Below are 12,956 nucleotides of genomic sequence, written 5' to 3' on the forward strand. Positions count from 1 at the left end.
TGATTTTATATTTTATATTATATTTGAAAGGCATCAATATTTTGGTGATGTTGGTCATTTAAATGATTATTTCTGTAGCACACAATTTGCAAGTGTCATTCCAAAATGGGGAAAAATGCATAATAATAGCTGGCTTTTTTCTCTGATAAAGCCTAGAATGCAGAGTTCTTTCCCCTAGGGAAGCGGAAGGGCATAATATTATAACATTTTAGCCTCCTCCTATAATGGACTATTCACAGTTCACCTCTGAGATCTCTTCACCAAATGACTTTGGCTGGACAGAATTGGACCCAGCTGGATGCTGAACAATTCCCAGCAGGCTTAATGGAATCTTGCACAGCCTCCCAAAGTCCCCCCTACCCCTTAAGAGTGTCCTGTCCAGGTATCCTGTCCCGCTCCCTTTGTTCTTCAGTTCTCTTACCAGGCAACAGAAGTTCAGAGCTTTGTAGCACTAGTACCGCAGGGTTGTCTGCTATAGTTCTGACTCTCTGTAGGCTTTAGATTTTGAATGGCTGTTATTGTGCTGGCTGGCTGTTGAATCCCAAAGAAACTTCTCTACCCTGGAGCCAGGGTCTGGAAGGAAGGTAGAATATGGGATTGGGTTTTGGTGAAAGTGCATATGTCAGGTTCTTGGGTCTGCTAGTGCAGCCTCACTGCAGGTAGCTTAAGATGTATGGGGAGGGGTGCTGAGTGATCTCACGTCAAGTGTCAATTTACAGGGTTTTTTTTAACATTCTTGGGGGGGCAGCTAGGTGGCACAGTAGATAGAGCTCTGGCCTTGGAGTCAGGAGGACATGAGTTCAATTCCAGCCTCAGACATTTGACACTTACTAGCTGTATAACCCTGGGCAAGTCACTTAACCCTGTTTGCCTCACCAAAAAGCCAAAAAAAAAAATTCTTTTGGATTCTAAGTGTCCCAGATTATAGAGACAAGGGATGTCCCTTTATCTATGGCATATATTCTGCATTTTGGAGACGTTTGAGAGGTTGTGGGGATAAGAGAAAATGTCTAGTTTTTTTTTTCTCCATCGTGTTGCTCATATGACCAGGAAGTCCTGTTCTTGCTATTTCTTGATGACAAAATCATGCACAAGCAAATAAGAAATTTGAATGATGCTCAAATTGTTCCCAAATATGGAAATTGTATTAGAATAAACCTGTATTTTCCAATAAGCATTATTACAGAACTGGCTACAGTTAGCACTGTAGATTTTTCTCAAGTTATGTTACATCTTTTGCCAGTCATTATACAACAAGAACCTGTGGCCAACTAGTTCATTTAGAATAGATTAGGCTGGACAAAACTCTTAAGTCCATTCTCTGTCATGGCTAATTCTTTAACATTGCCCTGTATCTTACAAGTAATACCCCTATTTCTTGCCCACTTGCCCACATTTAATAGATGTGAGATATGAAGAGGGTGAAAACATTTGGAAGAGTTATAGGGGTGTGGTTGGGTTAGCTTAACCAGCTTATGAAGACTAATTGTGACATTTTCAGCAAATTTAATTTCAGCAAACAGTACAAATTGAGGCTTGGTTTATTATTTTATTAATTTTCTATACTGAATAAAGGTGATGGAAAATGATAATGATGCAGATTAAACTTAAAAGTATGCCGTGTATGCATCTATTTTTTGATGAGCTGGCTTAACATTTACCAGCATACCTTCGAAACATTAACCTACTAGAAAAGCAACTCAGAGTTAAATTTTAGTGACTGTTGATGATAGATCTGTTGGACAATTTCCATTTCATGGCAAGCATACAAGGTGTTATGGATATTTTTAAAAACGCTTGTAATCTACAATCTTCATTGGTATTGTTCCCATTGTCTTTTATTTTTCAATCAGAATAATGAGGGCAAACACCATTAAATGATTTTGCCCCATCAGAGTGCATTTAAAACAACAGCCAGGAATGTATTTTCTCATGCTGTTTGTGGTGGTCTGAATTCTTCTTAGCATGTTAAGTGAAATTTGGAACATGAATCTCCATGTGAGGACCCTAGGAAATAAGGCAGTACCTTGTCAATTGATCCTCCAGTAACGTGAAAGGATTAAGAATTTTCTCTAGTTACTTAATTTTTACCAGGGACTGATTTCCTAGTGTGCTCATAGAATGGATAATCTGTAACTTAAAAGCAGAAAGGGATTCATACCTAGAAAAGTATCTCACAACTCAGGATTTAGAACATGGGCACAGTGAAAACTGCTGTTCCTAAGAAAGTTCAGAAATTATATAGAGACATAGAATATATATCTTTTGTCCCTTGGTGCTATACAAGGAAACGCTATCATTAATGCCTATCATTAATGCATGAAAAATTTTACCTTAACTTAAAAACTTATTTTGGTGGGATTTCCTTTTTTTTTTTTTTAATTTCTGTTTGTAACACACAAGTTTTCATTAGACTCCATGACTTGCTACACTGTATCTGCATCAGGACTCTTGGGGAGCTTCATTACCCATTTTATTAGTTCACCTCGTGGGCCAGGCACCTCAATAATTAGACTATAAGACAAAATAAGCATTGCTCTCCTGGGCACAGCTTGGCTAGTGCCATCAGATCACTACAGCGTCATAAGGCAGAGAAATGAGAACTTATTGTCTACAAAGCACATTATTTGAAAGGACACAGAACAAATGCCTGCTTGCTAATACTTACTTTGATTCATTCTGAAAAATAAATGAATAAAGCTGGGTATTTTTGATGCAGTGATACAATTGATACAATTATATTCCAGCTTTGGATCTCTGTGCTCCTTCCACTTCTCTGAAGGATTGAAGGCCTAGTTCCAACTGTGTTTACTCTCTTAAAGCCATTTCATAATTGCTGCTACTGCAAAGAGCCCCCATTCTTAGCCCTATGCAAATCCAAAACATTCACAAGTTCAAATGAGTTTACAAACTTAGCCGACTACAGTGGTATGTATCTAATCACACTTTACTCCCTATCCGTCCATCGAGGCGATTGTTTTCTCTCCTTTTACCAACCCTAATCTGTTCATCTCTTGGTTCCATCTATTGTAGACTAAATTCCATTAATTGCCTGTCTCTTCCTTCCTCATCTATATCATAGACCAGGCTTTTGAATCTTTTATTTGTGTGCTTATTTTGGTCAGCAAATGTACTGTCTCTGTCTCTTCAGCGGCACTTATATTCTGATAATATACAAAAGGCGAAGTCAGTGGACAATTGCAGTCAGAAGGCCAGTAAGATTTCAGGGATAAGTGAAAAGTAAAGCACCCCAAAGACAATTAAAGTTATTTTTGTTGGATCCTCATACTGAGGTACCGCTATAACACCCAGCAAGATAAACATTGATTGACATATCTCTAACCACAAGGGAATTACAGTAGATAAAATAAGCATTAGAAAGTAGAACTCTCAAAAGAATCACTAAACTCTTTCTTCCTAGCTATGATTTTATTTTTTTTTGTTTGGCTTCAAACAAATACATATCACTGAGCAATTCTGGCAAAAGTGTGCTAGCAAATGTTTAACAACCAGCTCTAAAAAAATAAAAAAAATATGCACAGCACACTTTAAAATTTAATCTGATTAGCATTTGCTCTTTCACTTTAAATCTAGATGATGAATAAAACAATAAATCAATCTTTGATTGGTAGCACATAACAATTTGTGATCTCACACTGAAAACTTAATAATCCATTCTCATAGCTAGTTTGATTTGCCTTCAAAATATTTCTAAATTCAGATTTCCTTTTATCTGACACATATAGCACTGTAAACAATTAAAACTATATACATTATTTCACTTAAACTTCTCAACAACCCTGTGTAGTAGGTTATATTTTTCCTACTTTAAAGATGAGAAAATAGAGGCTCAAAGAGGTTACTTGCTCAAGGGCATATAGCTAATAAGTATCTAAGGCTATATTTGAATCCAGTTCTCCCTGAGTTCCAGCTCAGCACTCTAGGCACTATTCCATGCTACTTTTTGCAGAGTAATTTTTGTGAGGACACTAAGAAGGGATAATGTTATCATTGGTAAAAACGGAGGAAGGAAGTCAACTCATACAGTAAATTTGAGGAACAAATGTAATTATAATGTATTTAATGTTTTTTATAATAATTTTGTAAAAAAGATCTATGCAATTAGTGGATGAAAATATCACCACCATCTCAAAATATGGAGAACATGAAATATAGACATAATTTACTCAATCAAAATAGGAATACGAGAATTTTCATCTTATAGATGAGACTTTTGACCAGATATACAAACTCCATTCTTTTAATTTCTGATTGAAACAATTTAATATATTGTCTTTTTTTTTTTAACAGTTTAGCATTTAAAATCCCAAAGAGAACTTTATTAGTATTTGTTTCACATAATTCTTCATGCTCCACCAGCTAAAGAATATTACTGTTTTTGGTGTCTCCTCTCTCCCTCATTCAAACGATTTTCCTTTGATGTGTCATAAACTTGTCTTTCCTATTGCAAAGAAAGGCCTGAATGTTATCTCTACTCTATCATATGAAAACTGCCAACTTCTAAATTGAAGAAAATTTGCCTGATCCTCTACCATTGTTCACAATTGGAGAAATAATTTATGGGAAAAGTTTGTGGATTTTAAAAAAAATCTCTTGCTCCTTTCATTCATTTGCAATAGGAACATCATAAATGTTTATAAACTGGCCCACAGGAAACCTAGTGTTTTGAGAAGGAAGAAACTATAACCCATAACAATTTTTTCCAAAAGTTGACATAACTTGGTTTTGTACCGTTGTCCATATGAATGTGTTCCCCAAAAGATCCTTAGTGTGCAGAAGATTGATAAGAGCAAATACAACAAAACTGTCATTATTACAGCACACCATGTCTACGAAACTGCTTTATTCATTGAAGGAGAAAAAGACTTTCATGTGTGATTAACTTTTTTTCTGAAGATATAAATGTTGGGATATCCATGAGTCTTACTACTGTTCTCATTTTAAAAGGGACAGACTACAAGTGTTTTGGTTATTAATGTTTCTAAATTAATTATTCATTATGAAGTATATGGCACAAGGAACCCATGATATTTGAGAAAGTAGGCCTTGTTGGATCTATAGCCTTATGTTTCTCTTAATCCTTGCATATTACTTATTTGGTTAATTTTTAGCTTATACAGTATAAATTTTAAGCAAAATCTCCACTTGCTTGGTCACAATATAGCAACTAAATCCTAACCTTTGTTTATGGATTCAGTCAAATTCAACATGCATTTATTAAGTGACTGATACACAAAAGGCAATTTGACAATTTCTGGGGATTAAAAAAAAAACCAGAAAACAGAAAACAACACATTACCTCAAGAAGCTTCCATTCTACCAGATTATGTCAATACTGATAAAGTTGAAAGCTTCAAGAAAACTGGCTATCTAATACTTGAGGAAAATCAAATTGTAATTTCTTTGAGAACTAGAGTAGGAGGAGCATATGGTAAGAGCTTTGTTTGAAAATCTGATTAAAAAATCATTTGAAATTGATGATAATATTATCAATGCCTAAACTATGATTTCTCACACTGCACTTTATCAGGGCACAAGTCCATCCATTAGGATATTTTAGTTACATCTTTAGTCTTTTCATAAAGGTAAAGATGTAAATGAAATCTCAGCCAGAATATAGAATGTTATTTGAAGTATCAATTAAAAATCTTTCTCATTTCCAAGGTGTGGGTTCAATTTCAAAATGACTCTAAAATATTATTCATAAGCAATAATATTAAGAGGAATCCATCAGTTCAATTAGATTGGTACTGAACTACTTAGGTTCCAAAATCTAGCCTTTCATTCAATTTGGTATCAAAGGATGTGTTTGGAGTAGAGAATTCATGGAATCATAGTTTCTCTTTCTTACGTTGCCCACCTCTTTGATCTCTTACTAGCTGCTGCTTAGCTGTGAAACCAAGTGCAGTCTTTTGTTTTGCATCCAAGGGCCTCAACTATTTGACCTATACCTGCATGGGATGGTTTATAGATGAGCAGGAACTTAGGATCCTTAGAGTCTAACCCCTTAGTTTTATAGATGAAGACACTGAAACTCAGGGGAAAGGGGAGGGAATAAAAATTTATTAAATGCCTACTATGTACTAGGCACTGTCCTAGGCACTTTACAAATCTTATCTCATTGGAGCCTCATAACAACACTGCAAGTAGGTGCTATTGTTATTATCATTTTATGTTTGAGAAAACTGAGGCAAAAATTGGTCAAGTGACTTACCTGGGGTCACATAGCTGCTAAGTTTCTGAGGCTGGATATGAATTCAGATCTTCCTGACTCCAAGTCCAGTGATATATATCCACCAACCCACTTTATTCTTCTTCATGCATCCTATACTATAGAAAAAAACAAGTACTTGTTTTTCCTGAAACACACGCCTGCACGTGCGCACACACACGCACACACACAAACACACTACTTTTTTACATATATTTATGCCATTTCCTCTTGCTTAAATGTTCTCTTCCAGGATCTCCTTTATTTGTGTGATTTCTACCCCTTTTTCAGGTGGAGGTCAAATATTTTCATCTTCATTAATGCCTTATCTTATTTCCAAGGTCTCTCCCACCCGCAAGAGGATAATGATCTCTCTTTCAATTAGTTACCAATGAAACTTTTGTTTATACCTTTCTTACACTTCAGAGATGTATATGATAGGGAGGGGGACAAACAGAGGCAGAAAGACAGACAGAGAGATGGAAAGAGATGGAGAGAGACAGAGAGACAGAAAGAGTTTTTTTTTAATTATACTTTATACTTCTGGGATACTTAGAGAAGTCTATCTATTGATATATCTATAGAAGTGTCTATGAAAAATTGCTTAGCCTATGCAGCAAGGCCCAAAAAATTATTGTCTCTATTGGGAGATCTGTCAATGGAAGAAATATAGGCAGGCAGATAGATAGATAGATACAAATACAGATAAATATTAGAGATATAAATATCTATCTATACATCTATATCTATAGCCATCTATAGTTATATCTTACTATCTATATACATATATGTATATATACATGTTTGTGCATGTGTTTTGCTTCTATTAATAGACCCTCCGATAGGAACAATATTTCTTAGAGTCTTACCACATAAGCTAGCTACTTTTTTCCTAAAGTGCTACTCTATGGAGGCTCAGGTAATTTATTCCTAAAACAGCATTGAAATTGTCCTGGTCCTCAAAACACAAAAAGTACCAGAGAAACAATGTCTTCCAGCTGCTGTCTCAGGTCTCTGACTATGGACCATGACAGATAATACAGAGGCCAGGAATTTACATGAAACTGAATCAAGTCTTTAACCTTACTAAATATCTTTTCTACACTATGGTTAAGTAAACTTCATTTTATTGATTCTTTCCTATTTCATTTATTTTGTTCTACTCTCAAACCTGAGGTGCTAGACCAGTTTGACCAGATACAGCCTGCTAGAAACTCTAATCTCCATGAGTACTGGGATGGCATCTGATTCTTCCTCCTAACACTTAAAGAACCTGCTATAATATATTAGGTGGTCAGTAAATATTTGCTGAATCAATAAATGATCCTATGCCAGCAATTATTTTTGTATTATGGCTAGAATAGAAGCTGCTATTATTCATGTAGTATATTCAATGTGAAATATAAAGAATCCCTTAATAGAAGGAAAGTTATATAATTGTAGCAAATAAAGAATATAACATATAAAACTTGATAAATTTCAGGATATTTAGCCTGAAGAAAAGACTTATGAGGAACATTTGCTATCTGGAAATCTTTGGGAAAAAAGAAAATCATTGTATACAGGGTTGTTTAGATTTGCTCTTTATGATCCTAAGCGCAATAGGAAAAGGACAAATCTGACCTTGAGTTAAGGATAGAACAAATTTTAAAAAAGCATGCATTTTGATTTAATTTCTAACCAATTGGATTATCTAGAAGTGAGATGGGAGGTAGTAGATTTCTCCTTTATTGGAGATCTTCAAGCAAAGTCAGAATAAGCATTTGCCAACAGTGTGGTGATGAGGATTATTTGTCCAATCTGGGTTGGAGTATATGGATACCAAGATCCCTTCAAAATATGAAATTAGATGATTCTTTTTTTTTTTTGCCAATGAGTAAAATGAACCCTTGCATTCTTTGTCAAACAATACTTTCTAGTCTTGAAGAGCTACAAAAATTTATTCAATTCCATATCCAGGAATGATAAGTAACTATGTGGAATTATCCTATCAACTTTTTACATCTTATTTTATTTTCTCAGCTCTTTTTAAGTTATTGTACATAACGGCCCTGGGAGTTCTTTGGAAACTTTTCTGGAATCAGCCATCCAAAATCCAATCCTCTCTCAACTCTATCACATCCACCATTAGACTGAAATATTTAATTACTTTCTCATCTACCTCATCCAAGGCAAGGAGGCACACAAAGCCAGGAAGATGGAAAGGGAGTGTGCAAGAGCAGTCTAGTATATATTGCAATCCTGTGAGAAATATTGATGTCTTTTCACAGTAGGAATCTGTTGAAAAGAAAGGGAAAGGTAATCAGTTTTCTAATGCATCCCCAAACTAATATTTGCAGAATGTCTTTCTACATTATGAGTACATAGAACTTTCTAGAATGTTAGACAAACCCATAGTCACACTAAATTTTAAAATCACGAGAAATCATCATTATTCAAGAGTACCACAGAAGCAGCACTCTATAAACAAATCATGTCATACACCATTGCAAAAAGTCATCTAACAACAACCAATAATGTTATTTTTAGGGAGTTCAGTGTTATTTCTACGCTATACCAAAGTATGAGAAGATTAGCCAGGACACTATAGAGGAAAGAAAGCTGGACTTTGAATTGGAGAACCTGGATTCAAATTCATGATCTATTGTTTACTTCTTATGGATGTCATTTCACTTAAATGAACCTTTGTTTGTTTTTAACCTGTAAAATGAGGGGAATAGTACAGATTAGTATAGATTATTTCCAATATCATTTCAAGCTCTATCATCTATATTCCTATCTACAAAAATTGTACTACCCATTAATTGATGGCAGATAAATGCCATTCCACCAATGTATTTTCTCTTTAATCCTGTGAGATATTTTAAGCCTTCATAAATTTTCTGCAATGCTAAGTTATTGAGGCAGCTAACTGGTACAGTGTCCTGGAGTCAGAAAGACTTACCCTCCTGAGTTCAAATCTGACCTCAGACACTTATTAGCTGTGTGACCCTGGGCAAGTCTCTTGACTCTGTTTATCTTAGTGCCTCATCTGTAAAATGAGCTGGAGAAGGAAATGGCATACCATTCCAGTATCTTTGCAAAGAAAACCACAAATGGGGCCACAGAGTCAAACATGATTGAAAAACAACTGAACATGTAACCACTGATTTGTTTTGTCCTTCCCTTTTCTCTTAATAACTTTTTCTAACCCCTTGCACCCAAAAGCAAAAAACTATGCACATTCACGCTAAATTTAGTTTATGAATTTTAACCAAAATAAAAGCGAGACAACATTTCACAGCAACATTTAATAGCCTCTTTTCAAGTAGATTAAGATATTACCTTAAAATCCAACTTATATTACAAAACGTTGTAAGTACACAATAGAAGTGACTGTTATTATATGAAGCTTAGTTTCAGTATTATCTGATTTTTTAATTCATAATTCAAAGCTTGATACTATGTTAAAAGTTTTAGACGCAATTAACTACTTTAAGCTCTATTCTGCCATTATTCTGTGTATGCAAGATATTTCTAGTACATTTGTTATTAGTGTAAAGTTCAGAGGTAAGGAAAACAGAATAATGCTTAATGAACTAGAATTTCTGGGGAAAACTCATGTGGTTATTGTGCATATAATACTTAACCAGTTAAATTAAATGCTAATAATATCCAGTGGTTGCATTGCATAGTAGATAGAATGCTCAACTTGGCAATAGGAAGACCTAGGTTCAAATACTACCTAGCTGTGTTATATTGGGTAGATTATTTAATCTCTCTGAGCCTCAAGCTATGTAAATATTAGTGGCACAAAGGAAAAACCAAGGAGCAGTTTGCACTATTTGAATTAAGGAGAAAGCATCAGTGGTAAATACCAAAAAAAAAAAAAAGGTATACATAAGGGTTGGAGGTGGAAGACAAAGAGAAAGGATAGGGAGGAGAATTCTATAGATTCATCAAGAGAAAGGGCAATATATCAAGATGTATATCCAAACAATAGTTTGATTGCTTTAAAATTTTAACGTTCAGATTAAAAATTGGGAAATCAAAAGCACTTGAAGACTACAAAGAGAAATTCTGTATACTTGGCCTAAATACCGTATGTCCAGTAGTCTGATACTATCATAGTATATACCTCTGTTCTGTCTACCATTTAGAACTAGGGACAAGAATGCACACTTTTCCCTCTGAACACAATCTGGCTTAGTTTAGGTTTAGTAGCTTCATACTGTTATATGAGCAAACTAATTTGGTTCTGTTTCGTTTGAACTATAGGCCTAGACCTAATAAACACTTTCTGTACTCTAGTTTAACAGCTTTCCAAGTAATAAAAAGAGTTCTGAAGACCCAGAGGTTACCTAGAGGAACTCAAGTGTGTAATTCTTGGGGAAGTGTACAATTTCTTTGGTTTCCAGTTAAAAAATGATTTGTCATGTTTCATATTTCCAAATCAATATGCCTACCTCATGTGGTTTGCATCTTAGCTACACTGCAAAGAGGAAGTAAAATGTCAAGTTGTTTATTTCTGCACAATTTTCATATCTCCAAATAACACCAAGTTCACATAATCAGATCTGTCTTCAATAACAGTCAGTGGAATTCTTTTGCTGGCCACTGCTCTCCCTTCAAAAAATCATGAGATCAGGAAAAGGAGGAGTTAAATCTTTTTTGACAACTTTGTCAAAACCAAAATAAAAGGAAGAAACTTAACTGTACCAGCATCCCTCTTTTCATCTTAAAGAAAGAAGTGTTTCTCCTGACCTCATCCCACGCTCCACCTTCCTTTAAATGCTGTTTCATTATAGATGAAAGGCAAAGATAGGGAGCTATACCAAAAGATACCTAGAAAATCAGACTTCCTGATCATAAGCTTTCACTTAGGGACATGTGGAAAACCCGGTTGCTGATGTCAGCAGTTTGGGCTTTAGCTCTCTAGAATTTATCTCTTTTGTCAAAGATCTGATCAAAGTGTGATGTCTAAAAGCAAGTTGAACAGTCAAATGTTTTTGTTGTACCTTACAGACCTTAGGCCTGATTTCAAAGTCCAGAAGACTCACTCCTGCTTAGACCTTTGAAAATTATTCAAAACCAGCATATCAAGGTATGTTACCTTACTTTCTTTCGGTCCTATTCAGAGAAGTCCTTCCTCAGATTTTTTTTTTTAAAAAGGACTCTTTTAAAGTTGACTTCATTTTCGTATTATAATAGCACAGCTTTTCACATGTATCTAGGACTAATGGAGTTCTAATGGCAAAGAGAGCAGGTTGGCATGAACTCTTCTAGTCAGCATCAATTTAATTCAGATCAATAGGTCACATTTATATACTGTGACAATTTACAGAGTACATGTTTGCCTTCCATATACTGTGTATGCATGCATATATAGCTATTTATGTACATTCTGTATCCTCCATTAGTATGTAAGCTCCTTGAGACCAGAGACTATTTCTGTTTGTGTTTTTTCCCCTTCTTTGTATTCCCAGTTCTGGCACAGTGTCTGGGAAATGATAATTCACCTAATACATATTTATCAATTTGTTGAAAAATATATTAATTATTTCATTTGAGTCTCATAGTTTCATGATCACCATTGCATGGATGAGGAAACTGAGGCTCAGAGAGGTTAAATGACTTTACCCAGAATTATACTGCTAATTTGTTTCTGGGGTAGAATTTGAATTCCAGTCTTTCTGACTCATATCTGACTGATATCCACTATATCACATTGCCTGAAACTTATATCAACTGATAAATTCTTCAATCATAGATCTGAAAAAAAGACATGCTGTTGATCATCAACAGAAGATTGGCTATTGGATTATTTTTTTAAACCTCTGCCTGTTTTTTCCAAAGCATCCCATCCCATCCTACTACTACCCAGAGAGGAAGCACTCTTGCCAGGTGGAGACATAAACTGACATGGAGACACATAGAAAGAGTTGGGCTAGATGAAGAGATGAAGAGAAGGAAGCATTGCCTGAAGGAGGCACTGAGGAGAAGATGGTCACAATGTGGAGGAGCGAACCATAGCAATTACTTCACTGTTTTACCATAATGTATTTAGAATTGCTGGACTCCCTAGTTACACTTAGATCTATTCTGTTGTACAGTGCCCACATCCAGGCTAGAACAAGTCTAGAAGTTAGGTCCCTGAGGAAAGTGAGGATCCTTCAGAAATGAAAGTGGAGTGATCTCTAATTCTTTACAGTCTCATGTGAAAAGCACATGCATTTAATAATTCTAAATAGAAAGTGTATTATTATCCTAGATTCTTGCTTTGTGAGAAGAGACAAATTCTGCTATTCTCAGGCAAACTGTGGTAGGGATAAAATGACCCATAGAATATGATTATTGAATTATCCTCAACATTATACCTAAGCTCAACAAGAGCTCAGAGTTTTGATAATCAGAGCTGGATGTATACATATGCATAAATACATAGATTGTTTGAGTACATCTATACATATACATACATTTCTGTTCTAAATATGTACATATGTACATACTACATATGTGTGTATGTATGTGTATGGCAAATGTCTTTGACCCTTATCTTGGACACCTTGCCAAATCCTTGTTTTCCTTAGTGTGATCAGACTCTTTATACACAGAAATCATGCTTCCTCATCCTATCTGATTTTGTTCATACCTTGTCATACATTCTCTGAGAGGACCCACCAATGCACTAGAAACTGCTCATTTTAGAGTTAAAAACAAAATGGGCACTTTAAAAAATAATATG

The 12,956-nt window shown here is 35.1% G+C and overlaps 1 pseudogene; it reads left to right on the forward strand.

The window, feature by feature from the left end:
* Positions 1 to 264: 264 nt before the first annotated feature.
* LOC110192009 (acyl-coenzyme A thioesterase 1 pseudogene) overlaps positions 265 to 12,956 on the forward strand; it is a 48,053-nt pseudogene continuing 35,361 nt past the window's right edge.

This window comes from Phascolarctos cinereus, unplaced genomic scaffold, assembly GCF_003287225.1.
Source record: "Phascolarctos cinereus isolate Bilbo 61053 unplaced genomic scaffold, phaCin_HiC Scaffold_4;HRSCAF=312, whole genome shotgun sequence".
Taxonomy (NCBI): Eukaryota; Metazoa; Chordata; class Mammalia; order Diprotodontia; family Phascolarctidae; genus Phascolarctos; species Phascolarctos cinereus.